This window comes from Colletes gigas, unplaced genomic scaffold (assembly GCF_013123115.1).
Source record: "Colletes gigas isolate AHSC1104 unplaced genomic scaffold, ASM1312311v1 Colletes_gigas_Sc00034, whole genome shotgun sequence".
Taxonomy (NCBI): domain Eukaryota; kingdom Metazoa; phylum Arthropoda; class Insecta; order Hymenoptera; family Colletidae; genus Colletes; species Colletes gigas.
Genome location: NW_025106663.1, coordinates 857,411 through 874,872, shown reverse-complemented (window position 1 = coordinate 874,872; position 17,462 = coordinate 857,411). Strand labels below are relative to the sequence as shown.

The following is a 17,462-nucleotide window of genomic DNA, read 5'->3' as shown; positions in this document are numbered from 1 at the left end:
TTAAGCAATCGTTAGCAGCGGGGAACGTTCCTCTTTGAAATTGGTTTGTGGTTTTTGTCGATCCGACTTACCGTTTTCGAGATATCGTAATTTATATAAATGGTAATTTTTTTTAATTCGACTACCTCGCGTATAATAGCGTATTAAAAATAGTAAAACTTTAGACGCGTGTAGTTTCGAAACTACTCAAGCTTTATTCAAAATTCAAACGCCATTGTCAGCGGTAAACCTTCCTCTTTAAAATTGCTTTTTGGTTTTTATCGATCCGACTTCCCGTTTCGGAGATATCGTAATTTATATGAAGCCGTAATTTTTAAAAAACTCCGCTTATGGCGCTTCCCGTGTTACGGCGGGCCACTGACCTGCATTGAAATTACTAAAAACTTTAATTACTTGCAGTTCCGAAACTACTAGTGTTTTATTCAAAATCGAGGAATCGTCGGCGGCAGTGAAGCTTCCTCTTTGAAATGGCTTTTGGGTTTTGTCGATCGGACTTTCCGTTTTCGAGATATCGTAATTTATGTAAAGGGTTAATTTTTTCCAATTTGACTATCGCTGTCTTTGTCTGACGCGTCGCGCTGGACCTCTCTCTCGCGCGCACGTGACTCGTGACCGAGTGGTCGCGTGACCTAGTTACTACGAGTCACGTGCGGTCAACGACCTTGACAAGGCCGTAGTAAGAAAGTTCATTGATCTCGCGGATGTAAACAAAGGCTTCGGTCTCATCCGATCGACTCGAAATTAAAATCCTCATATCTCCGGAACTAATTGAGCTATCCACTCTCACGAGCGCTCATTTTAAAGGGCATTTTATCCTCTATCCGATGACTATACCACCTACTATAATTTTTGGAAAACAAAAAAGTTATGCTACTTTTTACCGGTCCAATAACTGAAATAGTTACTTTTAATTGTTTCCCTATAATTTCTGTTACTTCTCGAAATAGACAGTGAATGAAAAATATTCTACGTGATCGATTTGAATATTGCTGATGCATAAATCTGTCTTTTGAGTCTCTCCTGATAACCGAGAGCCATGCATGGACGCAGAGGTAAATCTTATGATCAACATCAGTATGTGAATGTGAGATGTTTATTGCAGTCGTGATATGAGAAACAGTGTCCCTTGGATTCTCATTGGGCGAAGCAGTTAGCCCGGTAACAAGCTCTTGATCACGGTTAATGCGCCCCAGGTGACAGAATCTTCAGCTGACAAGAGGTGATATACGGAGATAAATTTCAAACTGAAACCGTCCATTGCAAAGATCTGCGTTGACGATCGATCGTTATAGATCGCGTTAGAAATACTAGCGAAACTACTCGTTTTTCTGCATTTCCAAAAGTATTTCGTTTCGTTTTTGTCGAGTTACGCGAGGAGAAGGTTACCTCGAGGAATGTAATTCAACATTAGAGCCGTTGTCACGTTCGCAGTGAATAAATCGCGAATGATCCCGCATACATAGTAAACGAAAACACGTTGAATAATGTAAGTCCGCGATAAATATTCGATCGAAGATACTCGAGGCTCGCTAACTATCAAGGTAAATTTCGTTTCGCGATCGTTAAAGTTTTGCTGGCCGCGTAATCCTCTATTTTTTCGCCCGGGGAATATCGCATCGTTCGTTTCCATTCATCCCTTACCGGTTGGAATAAAAATTTCGTTCTCTTTCAACGGAACGATTCGCTTCTAATAATGCGAGTCGAGTATGCGTTAACGAGTTTATGCAACCTGCAAAAAGGTTCCCGGTGAAAGGAAGAAACACGCACTCGCTGCATCGGACAGCTTTTAGAACAACCTGAACAAATGTTACATTCAAAATGGATTGTTGATTAAATTACTGCGCCGAAGCTTCTGAAGTGAAATCTGAACAGCTCGGAACGTTACGCGCGAAAGGGATGAACGTTCGAGCGGATACACAAGTAAATCGACGCACGAAAGTACAGTAGACCTCCCATAGAAGCTCGAATTAAAAGTACAAGCATCAGAATTACGATCCTTCGATTAAACAAATTCTCGTACCGCGATAAAGATTTTTCCACGAAGACATCGAGTAATGGAACCCTCGTGTAATAAATACAAATAATAACTCTCGCTCTCGTTAATGGTTAAACCAGCGGAATCGTGTTTTTTCCATTCGTGCAATTTGTAACACGCTAATTCGTAGAAAGAAACGAATCCAAAGCAGTTTATTTTCCCAAGAACGGAGAATTTAAAAAAAAGAGTTCTTTTGTTCAAACGAAAGCCTCGGCCCGGAAAGCCAAGAATCTACTTTGAAACTTAACCGTAAAATTTTTAAAGGAGAAAAAAAGCACTGTTCGTTCCTTTGTTCTTGGCTTAATATAGTAACTTCGCAGGCAGCCACTGCGGTGCACCGTCATGCACTTATTGCGATTATAAGAGACCCAGTGGATGGCCGTGGAGGAAGATATGCAAATTGCGCGCAGCGGGGGCGGTTAAACGTTCGTGAATTTTAAACGTAATAGGATTTCATCGATTGCCCTTGGCCAGCACGCGTTCTTTCCCTTCGTTGGACAAAAAAAGGGGGAGAAAATGGTTGTAACAAAGTTGCATGTTTCTGGCAGGCCTAATAATTTACAGGCAAGTGTCTCGAATTTATGCGTCTCGCCGACGACCAGACGGTCAGATTTTTCGAATCGTCGCTTTGAAACAGCCCACACAGTGTCCGCGTATCGATGCGTTCGATTTTATCGCGCTTCCCGACAGAAATTCGGGACATTTTTCTCAGCGCTCAAATTGCAAAAATTGATAATTAAAGCGTCACGGAAAATGGAAACTTTGTACGCCTTTGACGCGATGAATTTAAATCGAAAAAATTGTCTGAAAATTTATCGAAAATTGTTAGCGACGCTGGCAAAATAATAACGTCATCGACAGCAATTTTCCGAGCGTGACAAGTTTCGACTGGCGCGGGAAAGTTTACAAAAATCGTTATTATTATTGTCATTATACTTTATATTTAACAGCGTCGACCGTTTTGGTTGTTTATTCCGTCCCCCTGCTAACGACACTGATTTATTTTATTGGACTTCGAGTTACGTTTCATCGTTGCATTTGCATATCCAACCGGTTCTCCCTTTTACAGCCCCAAACTTTTCACAGTTTCGTTAGTTTTCCGCGGGGGCAGAATTTCATAACGGAGATAAAGCCTGCGTTCGTCTACTAGACTAATCTCGACACGTTAAATTTCTTGTGCTCGCGTTTAATACTTGCATTCTTCCGCTACATTTTACTAGAATTCTCTTGTTACATACGCGGAATATCAGTGTTCCGTTTCTTGCATGTTCGTTATGAAAGCTATGGTTTTTTTTAGTTTGTACGACTAACTAATTTAATTAATCATGATTGAAATCTGCCAGCAAGATCCATCGTCAAGTTCCACAGAGGCGCGACTCAGACGGACAAATAGTTTTCGCGTCGCTCCGTCGTTAATCCTGTTTACAATAGCTGATTGCAATAAAATTTACATGCTCCCGTCGACTTTGTCTGTCCCTGGCTCTCTCCTCCCCCCTCCTCTACCTCCCAAAATTTACATGCGGGACGGTTAAATTCATGCGCGTACAATCCTCGGCGATTTACATTCGCTATACGCGGTCGGGAATTTTATGCTACGCGTACCGTTCACACGTGCTTCATTTTCGCGTTTCGTCAGACACGCGGCCTGTTTTCTCTGTTCGCGGAGTAACCCTCGACAAAAAAAAAGCGTTTTCGAATCGACGGGAATAATTCGCGATATCGATACACGGACCGACGTATGTCGCCAAAAATTCATTCCCGTCCATCGTCAATGACGTTTATTACCCTTTTTAAGAGGGCTGAAATCGTTCCAACGATCCCCACTTAACGGATGGCGATCGAATCGGCTCGTATATCGTTCCTCTCCTGCGCGAACCTGTTTGCCTGTGTTTTATTTTATTCTAACGTATCACGAGTGGGGTGGGTATCAATTGGGTGATATGTTAATTCCGGGGGAAAAACACGAGCTCCAACCTTTCACGAAATTTCCAGGGAAACGATAGCGAAAAATGCTCGACCAGCGTTTTATTGGCTCAACATAAACGCACTTAAATTTTGGCCGTAATAAAAAATGGCGCAGCTGCGCCGAATGAAAATTTCAAGCGAACTTTATAATTTTCCCGGCGTTCTACGACTATCAAGGGAAAAAGGTAGCCGGAATTGCCGCGGAATTACAACACGCTGGCACACGGGTATTTATTTATCATCGAATATTAGACGCACCCGCGTTGTAATCATATAAACTATTAATTCTACCGAGAGGCTAATTTGTGGGGTACTCGTGGTTCGATTAATAACGAATAAATGCGAAAACACATGGGATCGCTGCAACCCGCGCTCGCGAGAAAATATTTTTCAAGTTTCAGCATTTTCATTTCGTTCTCTAATCGATAAATAATTATTTGCATTTTAAATAATGCAATTAACAAATTTTGAAAAGAAACATGAACGATGTCGAGGACTGTTTCGTTCCGTCCAACCGAGAAAAATTATGATATAGAAGACTATGGCTGTTATAACCCGAGCATGGTAAATGCAGGAATGTCGTGCAAGAAAAATTTGCAATTAAAAGCCGCGTCCTTTCGTCGGCGCGGCCGCAAATGTGTTTGAAAAATTGATTGGCTACCGACGCTAACGAAATCAGCGTAACTGTTTCCCCAGAGTGACTGTTTTAATTAAATTTTAATTCTAATTAAAACGCAAACAACGAATGACACGCGTTTCGTATCAACTTCGTTGATGGTTTTCGCGTAAATGAAGGCACCGGGTGGCTTTTTTCTTTGTTCCTCCAGGAAACAAAACGAACGATCTTAAACAAACCGGAAATTTCATCGGTTGGAAAACAATAACGCCACCAAGAGGAAAAGATAGAAGAATTTCGATAGATTACGCGGGCACGGAGAGCAACTTTCCGCATCGCGAACGTTCTTTTCTGATGTAAATTCCAAGAAATTGTACCGGAAACAGGAATCGCGCCAAACATTGCGATTGAATATCCTGATATTGATTTTCCACCTAACAAACGCGAACGAACGTCTCCTTTGTATTCAGAAATAACAGCATTAAGAAGCAAAGCAGGAAATGCTTTCAGCGTTTACGTAAACCGTGGGCCAAAAGCTTTACGAATTTCTAGAAATAATGTGTGCCGGCCGCTCGCGAACAGAAAAATATAATCGACGGGGAAATATCGTCAAAATAAATCGATAACAAATCTGGAGAACAGTCTCCGTTCGCTCGAATAATCACCGAACTTGTTGCGTGCTTTTAATTACTCTGGAAAGATATTTAAAACGTACCCGGGAAAAAACTTCGAGCCGCGCCCGGATTAAGCGTTCTGTAGCACTCGGAAATTTACTCTATTTAAATACAAATAAATTTGAATAAAACTTAATGCTCGTATTAAATACAAGCGGGGGAATATGTGCTACATTTGCATATTAAAATTGAGTCTTTTATTCGATATTATTTGAATTCAAAAATATTCACGTATTTCTAGCGACTAAGTTTGTTAAGAATATCTTTTATAGGAATCAGATCAAGTATCTACAAGTTGATTCGAGTTTTAGCCAGTTGAAAATTAATATTGGAACGGAATTTATGCTGGAGGTTGGCCTTTAAAAACAACAAATACCTTTCAATCACGGTGGCCGAAGAATGACAGTATTTATGGACTAATCGTGGGTGTATCAATCCAGCCAGTGCATCAATCATCCGCGCCAAGGCTGTCCGGGTTCAGTGGCGGGAAATGAACGAGTCCCCGTGACAGAACTAGAAGTTGGAAGGGAAGGGATTAAACGCGTCGCTTGACCACTCAAAGGGCAATCCCCGTGTCGTATTTTCAGACGTCGGGGAGGACAGGTGAGAAGAAACGGTGCTGAAAGATGATGGGACAGAGAAAAACAGGCGGGAACAAAAGCTGTCACGGTGTACTAGCGACCAAAGTAAGATTGCAACCGATTGGATGCGATTATTTGAGGATATCATCGAATTTGGTGGTGAAAAACAGCGTTAGCGAATTTGTTGATTCGATGAAGAGTTTGGAGCAGTTAGTTTGGTGGCAAGCATCGGCTTGTTACTTTGGAGGATTAAAAGTTGTGAAAGGAGAGCAAAGGCATCGACAGCTGCTCTCTGCCATGCCGGTTGGCTCGATTGGCGAACAGGTAGAGGATGCGCAAGAACTGGCCGAACGACGGAAGAGACAGGATGACGGAGAATCCGTCGTGTTTTCCCGCAGGTCACAGACACAACGACGGGAAGCGTGATACAGGATGTGAATCCTATATTACAACCTCCAGGCTGTTACCTCTGGTTCTTGTGCAACGTGCATAGAAGCATAATGGACGCATAGTGGTTGGCTGACTGTTACATTATTAAGTAGTTGAGTGCACGTTAGCTGCGAAGTGCTGTCAGCCTCCATTCAGACGCGGGCCAAGCAAAACCAGTAGTTTCGCGGCTTTTTCCACCTGAAAAACTTATTTGCAAGCTCCGTTGTCCCCTGGCTAGTTTATTTACGTTTTTCCCTGACGACGGAGGTGGCCTCGCAGGCTGCAAAAGGAATTCTCATAGACTTTGTGACTCGACTAACGAGGAGAGGACACCGATTTCATCCAGTTGTCATTCTGTTCCCCAGCAGATAGTCGATCATCGAGATATTTGTCAAAAAAAAGTAAAAATATTGATCGTATGCTGAGAACAATGATATCAAGCGGATAATAGGAAACAAAATGACCGACCTCGAATGAAAAAACACTAGTCGGGGCCACAGAGTGCCAGTTCATCAGCGATGAATGGAATACAATTTGAAAATCCACGGGAGCGACAAATAGTGAAAATAATAGGCAATTTCGACTTCTGGATACGCCAAACGGAACAGTGCAAATAATCCACAATATTAAGAAGCAAGATTCTGTTTTAAATTTGAACGATCGAGAAAAGTTTAGCAATTATCTAAGAAACGGGGCACCGATGTCTTCCAATTAAGAAAAGTATCTTCCAGTGCTTCTTCAATTATTTGCATCGCTCTCGAATAAACACGTCGGAAGGGTAGCAATTATTTTCCACAATGGTCCCCCGGTCCGTTTTCTTGTTTTCGCGGCGCATTCGAGGCATTCAAGATTGCGAAATCGAAAACACAATATAAAAGACCGCAAAAAATCTGATCAAAGTGTCGTTTCAACCCGTTAAATGTTTCCCAAACGGCTGTTAGAATTTATCATCGCCGATCGTGTTCCATTTTTGCATCCGTCGCTTTGAGAAAACATTAAATTTCGAGGAGCCCCTTTATTAAAAATTCTAAAAAGAAAGGCGCCCGCTAATAACTTGCCTTCTATAGATAAGGATAGATATCGCCAAGAAGAAAACAAAATCGCCTTTATCAAGCTCTACGAACGGTATCGGGAAATTTCCAATTATCTCTGCGTTCATAACTTTTTATCCGAAGAATGGACTTCGGTAAATATCAATTCCCTGATAGATTCTAAATGGAAATCGACGGTAAGACGATACGAAAGCATGCAAACGAGAATTCCATTAACATATAATCGTCGAAATATTATCAGAGTTAGAATTGGCAAGCATTTCGATGTATATAAAACAGTTCCTGTAGACTTCTACTTCGGTTTAATGAAACAGAGAGACTTGTTTGCTCGTGCTCTAGTTTCACGTATGTTGTTTGCAATACGATGTACCGTATCTTTACATACCCTACATTTTAAGCATAACTACCGAATAACCAATCTATAGGGCGTATTCGAACCGCAAAACGATAACTGAACTCTGGACGAAGATTAAGCGTATCTCAACAGCAGCCTAACTAATTCTGTCAGTCTGGTGTCTCGTGCTTTGTCGAAGGGGAACTATCGACATCCTTATTAAAGAATTCACGACAGCGAAAGCAGGAATAATAGAAGATCGAGTGACGGTGTCGTTAGAGACAATCGCGGCGAGTAATTAATCCCGCCTACGACTCGAGCAACCTGAACAGAGTTTCTGGTCTGTCACCTCCTTGGGCGGTAATCTCTTTCTTTAATCAAGCCGCGAACGTGGTCCGTAAAACAACGATTTATCGCGCGATAAGGTATACAACTATTGTTAGCACGACTGTTCCCAACGATAATTGTGAAATGCACAGGATTGTTGGGAACTGTGCACGCTACCATGAAACATGGCGTACTGCAGGTCACACGAACGGCGGATCGAGACGTGTGTGACCGTTTAACGGTCGAAGGTATTCTCTGCTATGAAACAGAAACGTTCGAGCAGGATAGAATACAGACAGAAAGTGACTTTCGACTATCCTTTCAATAGAAAGCAGATCGGTTTCCTCTAATAATGAATACTTTTACCTAAAGGTCTCGGATCCATTAAAACTCACAATGTGTGATTCAGAGTCCATAAATGGCACTCTGGGAAATTTACTGCTACTTTTTTCTTCGAATTTGCAAGTGGTTATGGGAAAAGTACTCCGCTCGACGTATACAACTGCGACAATAAAAGGAAGGGAAATCCCAGACGCGTCAACAGCCCAGGAAAAAGGGTCGACGGATAAAGGACAGGGGGAGAAGCCCAGCCATAACGCGAAACGTATGCGAATGTAAAATATTTGAAAACATTTCCATCAGAAAAAATATCACGTTTCGGCGGTACCGTTGAAAAGTACAAATCGTTTACATTGTAATTTTATTAACGCTGGAACGATCGAAGCTGTCACGATGACGTAAATAAATAAATGAAAGACAAGAGTCGGTGTAAATGTTACGTCACCCTTGTGACGTTTTATAGCGACTGAATTACGGAGAAGAAAATATAAATCTCCAACATGTTCAACACTCACCATTAGTGCATGGTGAATGTCAACATTTACCGGTGTAAGTCAGAAATAAGGGTGTTTATCAAATATTTCGGACATACACTAAGCGACTATGTGAATGTTGACATTCACCGGTGAAAGTCGACATTCTCCAGATTTCGGTGTTTCACTGTAACATAAACACCAAACAAAGAGGAAACATGAGGCGGAAGCAGGAGTCGTGTCTGATGTAATTGATAGCGAAGGAAGTGGCCTTGAACGGGCAATTGATTTTCAAGTAACTATATCTGAAACCGGAAGACGGTAATCTCTTTGCCGTGTGCAGGTCGTCGAGGATGCCAGTAGGGTTCGTTATCGATTTCGCGAGTGCTGACTTAACTCGTTTGTTGCGGAGAACAGGCGTCGAGATGCAGCGACGCTAGTCTACCGTTTTGTGTACCAGCCAAGATATGTTTACGCCCGGTGGATGCCATTATGTTCCTCCTAGCCCGCGGGTAACTTGCATCACAGTTCCACCTTCCAGCTGAACGCAGAACGCGTCTTCTCGTTTCGCGTATTGCCACGGTCCTGATCATTCCACTTACGCGAACGCATTGTCGTGCCACGAGTTTTTAATGCGTTTCTTGACGAGCATTTAAGTGGCCATTGTGGCGCGTTCCCCTCGACGGAAGAAGACGTCTGCCGTTGAACAGGACGAGTCGCGGAGTCGCGATGTTTCAAATGGAAATTCAATCTTTTAAACCGCGCGACAGTTTCTTCGGGGGCTTTTCAACTTTCCAGCCTGGCGCGGTATCATTCTTCATTTGCAAACGACGTTACGGAACGACGATAATTCTCCGCGTGTATACGAGCTTCTTTTTATTCCCATGCATAACTGATCTGACGCGTCCGGAAAATATTTCATCTCTCTATCGCATAAATTTCCTTTTACTTTCCCAACTATTTAAATCACCGGTGACCGTCCCTTCGCATTAATGTCTAAATCGCGTTCGATCGAGCTGCGTGCTAAAATTAAATGCGGTTCGCGCGGTCAAGGAGTTGACGCATTTCGATGGCACGCGAATAATTTAACATCCTTTTAATAAGACTATAAACTTTCTTAGCACTGTAAGATTGTCTTTGAGCCGTTATAAGACGAAACGCATCGATCGAGTCCTTTAAAGGGTTCCATCCGGGAACAGAAAAATCCTTTTAGAGGCTCGAAACGTTTCCTCGAAATTCTATTCCGATCGATTAGCCACAATTACATGCCAAGCCATTGAACCGGCCACCGAAACTCAAACCGATATTTATCGCGGAGGACGTATTCCACGTTTTGGGGAACTAATACGGTGGGCTACCAGCGGACAGTCTCGTTGCATCAATTACGGATATCCATTAGCTTAATTAAGCCCCCGTGACATCCGTGTAGAGTGGCCAGATGAAAGCGAACAGAGGAAAAAAGGTAGGAGGGTACGGAAGAGGGAAAAATGCACTTTCGGTTGCCGGAATCGAGCCGCGCGGACTCGCTGGCTATTTTAGGAAGATGCAACGATGCGCGGAGAGGCGACGGAGACGAGACGATACTCTTGGAAAACTTTTGACAAAAGCAAAGTACAAGCTCGCCTGGGTCTTATGGGAAATTACACGATGAGCTTTCCGGATTACTCTAACCTCGTCTCGGTAACCCATCTCCGTTCCACCGCCTTAAACTTCACCCTTCGGCACACGAGAAGTCCCCCCTGCCCTCTTCCTCTCTGGGGAAGCCAGCCCAGTACTCCTTCGATCTTCTCTTAACGCTTGCCACGATTTTACACTAAGCGCATTTGAAAGGTATTGATGCGCCGCTTAACGAAAAGCGATAGCGAGACCAAAAGAGGGAGGAACCGGAACGGAGGATGATAAATTTGGAGATCAGCCCTGAGCGTCGTTGGTCAGACTCGAGATCAGATACACGGGGAAAGACTATACCGCGAGGGTGTCAAATTTCCCAGACTGTTGTAATTACAAGTTTTCCTCCGTTAATGAAACTTACACGCGAGATCGTACGATGATCCTCCATTAAATCCTTTTTCGCTTTTGGCACGAAGCTGCTCCAGCACAGTTCGACGATCCCCGATACTTAACCTCCAACCACCCCTTTACGTTCTCGCTGCCTCCCCGGGTCTAGGGCGTTGGCGAACCAGAGAAACGCAGAAAAATCTACGGAAAGGAAGGAAGAAGGAAGAAGTGAAAAGAAGAAGCGAGATGCACGATTGCAGGTAAAGTACTCCGAATTCGATCTGTGGTCTAAGCCCTTAATACCTGCTTATTCGCTCGCCTGGAAGACGATCCCGAAGAGGTATCTAAACTTTCCGAATGTTCCTTCGAAGAGAGCTAAACGGCGAACAATTTTGTAGCTGGGTAGAAGAAATACTTCTTTTAATTCTTTAGGAAACGTTACGAACAAATTAAATAAAATTGGTGGAGAAAGAAGTAACTCTTTGCTGTTAGAGATCTTGTGAATTTACATAATTGACATCGTGTTTTAACGGCCTCGGATCCGAGTAATTTGTAAAATATACTGGATACTTTGGAACGTCGATATTAATTGTTTCCGGCGGGGAGGAGGTTTTATTGGAAACAATCGTACAGCGACGAAGATAATAAAACCGGTAGCCGGGATATGAATTTCAAAACTGTTGAGTAGCGACGCGGACGAGAATTATGATTGTCAGCCAGACAATGCCTGGCTGTTCATTCTGTTCAGGTAGCGATTATAACACGGTAAATAAAATTTCCGAGGATAGACTCGCATGAATGTCAAAATAATGCGTAAGTAAGCCGATTACGTTCGAAAGAAGATTACGGACGTTCCTTTGTCGAACGGTTTGTTTGCTACAAAATGTATTTTACCGACGCGTATTTCTCTTGATTGGGTTACCGGCTGCAATTGCATATTTTACATTTCTATACGGATGAACGATAACAACAACAACAATTTACAATACGGCAGAGACAAATTTATTTCGAGTTTATCCGTCACCTCGACAGTACCACTTAATCGTCGCGATGTCACATTTCAAAAACTCGCATATTTTGCGCGGACCATCCGGAACGATAAAATTCCGAAACGATGGTCTCGTATTTATTCCAGAACGAGGGAAGCTAAACACCGTTTTAGCAGAGAACAATTCATCATCCGTTAAAGTATCGTTCCAATTAGTAAAAGTTTTCTTATTACATTAATAACATCGGTGATGTCTGGGTAAATCGTCGTTAAAAAACGATGATCGCGATACAGAAAGTTTGATTCGTGGTGGATCGATGGAATAATTCGAGGAAATGACCGTTATCGAATCCTTTGTTCGATCGTCCCCTCGCGGAACTCTCCAACTGCCATCAAACGTTATCGCGCTAATCAAGATGAAACAATCAACGTCCTTCCTGGGAACCGTAGTTACCGTAATCGTTACACGCACTCAGACACGCTGGACGACCACTTGTAAGCAAGAAAGATTCCAAGCTGGTTCTACACCCTCAAAATGACACGTCGATTGCCGTTTTTCCTGCTCGTTTTTTTTTCTTTCTTTTGTTATCGAAGATTCGAAGCGCGGCGGGAGTCCGGGGCGGGCACACAGCCCGCGCTTTGACGTTCGACCGGACGCTTATCGATCCCGGAATTTATTTCTTTTCGTATCTCTTCAGTCTCCGCTAGCATTGTCCGTTTTCCAAGGTTTCCCCGAGCCTTTCTCTCTCTTTCTCCAACGGTGTGGTGTTCAGCGAACGAACTCTCATACCATCGACGATCCTCTTTATCCCGAATCACCGGGTGAGCCCCGGTCGGTCTCTCGTTCCCATTTTGTTTCCCACCCCTTTCGGTTGTACAGATAGGTGAGATTAAGCTCCAGCAATGACGCGGCTGCGGTTATCAGGAGATTGCATTTTAGCATAATAGGCACGAGGCTGCATTGTAGCCGTTTCGAGCGACGTGCGTCGCGAGAGTGATGTGCGTCGGGCATTTATCATGGTCAGGTATTCCACCAGCCCCCCTCCCCCCCTCTCTCCCGCTCTCTTTCACTCTTTCTTCTCTCCGGCGGTCGGATAACCGCGACGCATACACGCGGCTCGATGCAGAGGGGGCCGGTGCATTCATCGCCAATGCATGACTACTCTCCGTATTCGATGCATTTTGAGGGCATAATACCCGATGGAACGCCGCCCCCCTCACCCCCTCACCACCCGTAGCGCGCGCCTTATTTATGCAAATCGACTCCTGTGACGTACCGTCGTGCAAATCTTGCGTTACACCTGCTCGTATCTTTCCCCCTCCGAATCGCGCGACAAAATATTCAAAATTTCTAATTCCTTTGAAAAAGCATTCGATCACATTTTAACGCAATAGCTTCGCCAAAGGAAGGTGGAGAGTCGAACGAAAGCAATTAAAATTTAGCCCTTTTAAAAATTGTTACAAAACCGTTGCGCAATTGGAGAACAAATGCGCAGAGCCTGGTGAATTAAAATTTCCTCCTTTATTTCCAGCCATGAAATATTAGGCGCCGACATGTTTGTTACCTAAAACTTTTCTCACGTGCTTAATCCGTGCATTATACAGAACAAATTTGAAAAAAGCAACCACCACGACGCAACGTTTCCTTCCTTTCTCCGCTCGTTACGTCCCGTTGCGTAATTAAGTTTGTTTAATGGGCATGCATCGTACCACCGATGCAACGCGATTATCACGGGTTGTAACGTTCGCTTTGTTTACAGGTGTGCGCAATAATATGCTAATAGATATACAGGGTGGGGCATTTTAAACAGTTCACCTGAATAACTCGCTTGTTTTTGAAGATAGGAGAAAGTGCATTAGACCAAACTTACTTGGTATCGGGGGACTCATAATCTGGTTTTACCAATTTTTCTGTAGATGGAGGCGTCAAGGAGATATGAAGGTCAACTCTGTTTTTTTAAATGGAACAGTATGTTTTTTTACTTACATTCTGATAGAGTGTTTCAAGGCGAATACGATGACCTATTATTAAGGTCATTCAAGGTCACCCAAAGTCAACTGCAATAGAAAATAAATTGTCTCAGAGTACTTTTCAAATACTTGTGTATCACGTACTGTGTATTACGTGACACGAGTCACAAAAGATAAACAAACATTCAATCACATTGTACGCTTATCTATATCCTCAAACATTATTGGTAATTTGACTACCGACTAGAGTACAGCTTCGTAATATTTATTCAGTCTAAGTGTTCAGTTTTCTAAAATGCGTTACACGATAGCAGAGAAAATAGAAATGGTTCTTATTTATGGTGAATGTCATAGAATTATGAGGGAAGCGGTAGGTGTGTATGGTGAAAGATTTCGCGATCGTAATAATAGACCTTCACTTTCTGTCTTTGCAAACATTATAAAAAAGTTCCAAGAAACTGGAACTGTGGATAACAAAACACGTAATCTTTCTAAACGAGCAACTGGTGATGGAAACTCGATAAATATTGTAGCAGCTGTAATACGAGATCCACATGTTAGTACTAAGACAACTGGAACGCGAAAGTGGGATCAGTCGACGAAGTATTTTACGAATATTACACATTAACAAATTTCATCCGTACCACATATCACTTCATCAACAATTAACTGAAAATGATTATACAAAATGTTTACAATTTTGTAAATGGGACTTATGAAAACTACAAGACGATGAAATGTTTTTGAGTAAACTGTTATTTACCCGATGAGGCCACATTTACAAACCATGGAGCAATTAACCGTCACAACATGCACTACTGGTCAGTAGATAATCTACGATGGTTGAGAGAAGTCGACAAACAGAGACCTTGGTGTGTAAACGTCTGGTGTGGCCTTCTTCGTAATAAAATAATTGGTTCATATTTTATTGATGGCACGCTAAATAGTAGTAAGTACCTGAAAATCTTAGACGACGTTTTGCCAGAATTGTTGGAAGACACTTCACTGGACATACGACAATCCATGTGGTTCCAGCAAGACGGATGTCCTCTGCTGATTCAGCACGCAATGTTACAGAATTTCTAAATAGAAAATTTGAAGATTGTTTGATAGGTCGATCAGGAAGTAACAAATGGCCGGCACGATCCCCAGACTCGACACCTCTCGATTTTTATTTGTGGAGAAAATTAAAGGCAGAAGTGTACCGCGAAAAACCAACTACCAAACTTGGCATGCAAGAACGTATAAGAAGAGCTTGCTGTGTAATAGATACAAATGAAATTTGCCAGGCAGTGTCATCAGTATTGCAACGATTTAGACTATGTATTCATGTTCAAGATCACCATTTTGAACACTTGTAGTAGCAATATCAAAGTATCCAAGTGTTCGAAGAGTGCTTTGAGACAATTTATTTTCTATTGCAGTTGACTTTGGGTGACCTTGAATGACCTTAATAATAGGTCATTGTATTCGCCTTGAAACATTTTATCAGAATGTAAGTAAAAAAATATACTGTTCTATTTAAAAAAAATAGAGTTGACATTCATATCTCCTTGACGCCTCCGCCTACAGGAAAATTGGATATACCAGATTATGAGCCCCCCTGATACCAAGTAAGTTTGGTCTAATGCATTTTCTCCTATCTTCAAAAACAAGCGAGTTATTCAGGTGACCTGTTTAAAATGCCTCACCCTGTATATTAAACGCGGTGTTGTTACATTTTAACAATTTTACCATTGTTTTGTCCGGGGGAGATTTTTTAACGCTACTCTTCCGCTGTTTACCACGTAGAATCGTCGATATACCTGCAGCTAATTAACCTGCACACGCACACGCATGCTAGGCGCGTCCCTCGTCGGTTCTAAGGGCATAATAAATTGTCTCGTTCGTCTTGGGCAAATATGTGCGCTCCCGTAGACAAGACGGAACAGGAACAGGACTGACCTACGTACGTTTGCCTTTCTCTATTTAGAGTGCACTCTCCTTGCAAGTCTCCATGAGAAGTTCGCTTCGACGGTAGAAACAGTCGTGTTTCATCGTTACGTAAGCTTAACTTGGATTAATATTTCTTCCTTTTAAAGCCCTTGTCGAGGTCCGTGAATTCTCGAGGCCATCAGGGTACTACGTGACAACGACGTCTTTCGTGCCGCTCCCTCATCTTGATTCTCGAAAAGCACTCGTATTCGCATCCATATCGCGACCGGGGCTCCCCCATTTCGCCACCGGCTTCCAATTTCTTTTCTCCGTCTTTTTTGCGATACACTCTTATTAGCCGGGAAACTGACGTTGCCGGCGAACGGTTCGTGACTCGACTTTTTTACAAGTCTTTATCGTCCACGTCCTTTTAATCCCGCGCAACGACCGTATTTTCTGATAACATCGTTCTATCTAATGAATATCGTACAACGTTCTGCATCTCGGATGCAAATTAGGTGGAAGGTATCGCCCACGATAACAACACCAAATCAGTTTAGAGGAAAAGAACAGGGACTTCCGACGAGTCGAATATCGTATGGAATTATTAATGATTACTAGAAAAAATCCGGGATGAACACGATAAACCGCGTAATAATGGAAGATGCGCGATTTCAGCCTCGAAGAATCCGTGAAGCGAACCTTAACAATTTCTGCTCGCAGAGATTAAAACGCTCGAGGAAACGCGATTTTTGAACGAATCTGCGGAATAGAATTGCGAAGAACGGGTCCAATTTATACGTAGCGAGTTTAAAATTGCCAGCGAGGGAGAAAGGGAGGGAAGAGCATCGGGGGAATACGGGTTTTTCGAAAAAGTGGTGAATTTCTCGCCAAAAATTAGATACGGGGTCTAATTATACGCGGATAATGAGCTTCGAAAATTGAGAATATCGATCGACGTTGCCATATCTGAAAAACGTGAAACGTTCACCGACGCCGGGCTCGATTTACTATTACTCGCAATCAGGATTGGCATTAATTGTATGTCCCGAAGCGGAAAATGCGACCAAAAAAGTCGTCAAAGTCGCCGGCGAACGGATACCGAACTTTTCCATTTTCCCTCTCTGTCTCCGCCATTATTTCCTTCTTTTTTTCCGAGGGGCGTGAAACTATGTAAAATATGAAAATCGCGTGACAATAGAGTTTTACGGCGATTACTTTATATCCTTAATCTTCGTCGCTCATTACCACTTTCATTAAGTCTTGGAATTAATTTCCGCCCGAGGCTTTTTCCTCCGCTTTTTTTTGGGAAATTCTTAGCTCGGGCGCGGAAACATAAAATTCATTTCCGACGGAAAATTAAATTTTCTTATTATTACCCGATACCCGTGAAAGTGTCACGATTTTTTAACGCTGTTCGATATCTCCAAAATATCGGTTCTATTTACCAGTCTGTGTTCCGTTCGTCGTATCGGATATCCCAAACGATATTAAATATTCGTTAATTCGGGACTCTTAATGAACGGTAAATATCTTATTCCGGGGCTGCGTAGAACTCCCCAAAGGGAAGCAAGCGCAACGGCAAACATAATAAACTAATTACCACCGGGTCCCGTCCGAATTCAGTATCGAAATTAATCCGAATGTCCCGCTCGGTAAAGTCAGATATCATCGATAATTACCGGACACGCATTATTCGTTGACATCCTAATTACAACAAACACAGACGCGTTGTTCGAGGGGGGGAGGTTGTGTAGGCGGCACGT

The 17,462-nt window shown here is 42.7% G+C and overlaps 2 protein-coding genes across 2 annotated transcripts in view; both read right to left on the bottom strand.

The window, feature by feature from the left end:
• The window catches only part of LOC122402287, a 684,713-nt gene that overhangs the window by 126,229 nt on the left and 541,022 nt on the right, over positions 1–17,462 (bottom strand). The window contains exon 11 of the transcript XR_006259506.1: positions 1,950–1,961. The gene's annotated coding sequence lies outside the window, so the exon portion shown is untranslated. The remainder of the gene's footprint in view (positions 1–1,949; positions 1,962–17,462) is intronic.
• LOC122402292 (insulin-like growth factor-binding protein complex acid labile subunit) overlaps positions 1–17,462 on the bottom strand; it is a 172,298-nt gene that overhangs the window by 52,645 nt on the left and 102,191 nt on the right. The gene's annotated exons all lie outside the window — the stretch shown is intronic.